The sequence below is a fragment of the Poecilia reticulata genome, unplaced genomic scaffold, assembly GCF_000633615.1.
Source record: "Poecilia reticulata strain Guanapo unplaced genomic scaffold, Guppy_female_1.0+MT scaffold_298, whole genome shotgun sequence".
NCBI lineage: Eukaryota > Metazoa > Chordata > Actinopteri > Cyprinodontiformes > Poeciliidae > Poecilia > Poecilia reticulata.
In genome coordinates, this window is record NW_007615073.1 from 323 (window position 1) to 3,514 (window position 3,192).

A 3,192-nucleotide genomic window follows, 5' to 3' on the forward strand; every position below is an offset into this window, starting at 1 on the left:
CACACAAATATAAACATTTAGTGTATGAAAGTAAAACAAAGGACAAGTTGAGATAAGCTAAATTGTGGCACGAACATTGTCATGTCTATGTTCGGTAGCTACTAAGGACCCCAGGTCGCTGTGGACTGATGCTGTTGTCACGGTTGCTTAGAGACCGACATAGCAGTTGTGGTCCTTATTTTAATTTCTGAAAGGTGGCAACCCTACAGCACACAGTTTTCCCGAGTAAAAGTGATCATTTTCATACATTGTCTTTTTTTTTTTTTAAGTGATCCTTTTTCAACTGCTACTTTGTCATTTTTATTTTGTGACTCCAGGCTAGTCAGGATGCTATTATTCAATCGGCAAGGCATTTACTACATTTGTTGACTGAAAGACCACGAAGGGGAGGGAGAGGAGAGCTCACCAATCAGAATGCCAGGTTTAATGATAAACTGTTTCCCTAATGCCAAATTAATATGTATATTTTCAATACGTTGATCATAGCAGGCTGCTAATAAATTCTGTTATCAAACCTTTGTAGGGTACCTCAAACTCAACCCTCGGTCCAGATGGAAATGAGCAGGTAAATGGCAACTTTCTGTATTGTAAATTCAGTTTTGAAGTATTTATTATAAATACCTTTATTTGTTTTCCAATATTCCACTTCTATATCTTTATATGGAATCAAATATGTATTACCTTTAGTTGATCCAACTAATCATAACAATATAAATCTCAGAAAGATATATTTTTTTCTAATTGGCTCTTTCAATCAAAATTGGCTTACTATTGAAGTGAAAAAAAATTCTTGAACTGACTGTTTAGTGTAATTTATTTATCTTCAAATTTCTGTACAACAGATCTTTTCCCGGACTTTTCAACAGGGGAAGAGGAAAACGACGATTTCCTCCAACAAGCCTGGTCCCGGTGAAAAAGATGAAACCTTTAGATGTAATTTTTTATTTATTGCCAAAACATTACGATGTATGTGTGTAAAAATTAGTGGAGACCTGCAATTTCTAAAATACTCAGGCTTATGTTTTGAATGCAGCAACCATTAAATTTACCTCAATAACATTTTTTCTCCATTCTGACTCTATTTGAACCCAAGCAGTTCATCTAGAAGCTTGATTACAATAATGCTGCTCTCTGATTGGCTGTGTCATTTAGCATTTTAGAACATTTCAAGTTGATCTGATGAAGTGGGCTGTCATTGCATGTATTAATATTGTATTAGGAACAATCACTGTATATTTGCATTTGTGATGAGTCTTTATTTGACATATTTATTTTACAGCTGGGTGAGACGCTTAAAGTTCTTTTTCCAAAGCTGGGAACTATTACAGGGGGTTGGCTGCTTTACAAATCTGCAGGTGGGTGACTTGGCTTATATCATGTCAATATTATTATAAGTGTTATTTCCATAATTTTTGTTATTATTTTTTTTCCACTTCTGGTCTCAAAGCAGAAATCAGAGCCCCCTCACCCCTTCCAAAATTCTCTCTGGGTCCCAAATCAATGTAACCCATATCTACAGATCACCTGCATGTTATTGCATATATCCTTAAATTTTGTGTATGGCCACAACGTTGGAGGGCTAAAAGGCTATTCCTATACATGCCATCTATAGCCAGTCCGCTGCAGTCGAATAGCTCGTTAACAAAGACATCCATAATAGAGCAAGTGGGCAGATGACATATTTACTTTACAGAACATGGAACATTGACAAATTAAATAATTGTAATTATAGGAATACCTTTTTCATCAGCAAATGTTATGAATTTGGTTGTCAAGCAAATTGATAGTGTACTTTGATTTGAACCAAAATCATATGGCACAATCTCTTGTAGGTGGATGGGGCAGACGCAATTTGACATTGATTGCTCCTGAAGATGATGGGTATACCGGGACAATGTTGAAGGCTGCGAGTCGCTGCGGGAAAACCCTGTTCATAGTCCCTATTCAGGAACAACTTTGCACGGATCCTCTTGAGCTGAATGACGTGGCATTTGCAAACATGCCAAAGGCCATGTGTCAGAAATGCAGAGAAGATGTTCCCTTGCAGTTTTTGACTGACCACATACAGTCTTGTGTGGAAACAGACTTGCCCTCTGATGTGGCTGGTGTGGATGTTTGTGACCCTGCAACGGACATATGTAAGAAATGTTTAAATGTTTGCATATGATGGAGTGGCATGTTAGATGTCTGCTTTATTAAAACTAACTGTGCCAATTATTTTGTGACAGCAGCAATGCAAGAGTGTCCGGTGTGTGCAGAAACATTTCCTACTGAGGACATTGAAGTTCATGCTTCTTCTTGTGGAGAAATGTATGTATTTGTCATGCCAGTGAATGCTGTGACAGGTATTAGTGTATACTTTTTTTTTCTTTAGGAATGTAGGTAGGGGTATATGTGTTTTTGTGAGTAGAGCATTGTCAGGTTCAGAAACCTAAAACATCTATAAAATACAGACAAGAGAAGGTAGGAGACGGGATTAATTTTTAGCTCACACAGGGAGCAAACGGGGAAGAGTTTCTTAGATACAATTCTCTACTTCTCTAAGTCTCTTCCTGTTTTCTTCCTCATTTTATTTTATTAACAGTCGGGTGTGCCCTAACTACACGTGCTATCAACTGCCTGAGGGATGGGGAAATGTAAAGTCTGAGGCATATTTCAGTTAACACACGTCAAGTCAACCCAAAAAAAAAAAAACATCATATGGGATGGGCCACGTTCATCAGGATACAGGCAGATGATGTCTGGTTGCAGTATCTGTTTTCTGATCCGCTGCTCTCTCTATCAGCCTTCTGCACACAGTGACAGGTTAAACACAAAACATATAATAATGTACTAGCAGGCAGTATATTTGTGATAAAATATAAACAAATAGATCAATCAGGCATGTAATGTTAAACTGGTATGAGTATTCATTCAGGCAAGATGTAAAAAAGAGCTTTATAACTACAGTGACTTTAAAAATGTTGCCCTTTTGAAATATTTAAAAACATACTCTATCAGGAATTATGCAACATAGTATGTTTTTTCCTATCACATAAATCACATTTTTTTCCTTCAGCAGGGAGGGAGCATTGGAGTTAGACCCAGATGTGCCAGGACCATCATCAGGAACTTCTTATTCAGCTGAACCTACAAGTACTGAAGGTAACTTTTGAATATATATATATATATTTGAATTTGATTTTTTATATA

General features: G+C 36.8%; 1 protein-coding gene and 1 long non-coding RNA gene across 3 annotated transcripts in view; both read left to right on the forward strand.

Moving 5' to 3' along the window:
• The first annotated feature begins 322 nt into the window (after window positions 1-322).
• LOC103460808 (uncharacterized) lies at window positions 323-2,786 on the forward strand. 2 transcript variants are annotated; one of them, XR_532996.1, is made up of 6 exons: window positions 323-421; window positions 524-565; window positions 843-933; window positions 1,280-1,355; window positions 1,833-2,138; window positions 2,229-2,786. It is a non-coding gene; the product is annotated as an uncharacterized LOC103460808 (long non-coding RNA). The 2 variants fall into 2 exon arrangements; XR_532995.1 differs by having other exon boundaries at window positions 2,232-2,786.
• Window positions 2,787-2,802: 16 nt separating this feature from the next.
• LOC103460807 (uncharacterized) overlaps window positions 2,803-3,192 on the forward strand; it is a 3,238-nt gene continuing 2,848 nt past the window's right edge. Inside the window, exon 1 of the mRNA XM_008403116.1 lies at window positions 2,803-3,144. The gene's annotated coding sequence lies outside the window, so the exon portion shown is untranslated. The remainder of the gene's footprint in view (window positions 3,145-3,192) is intronic.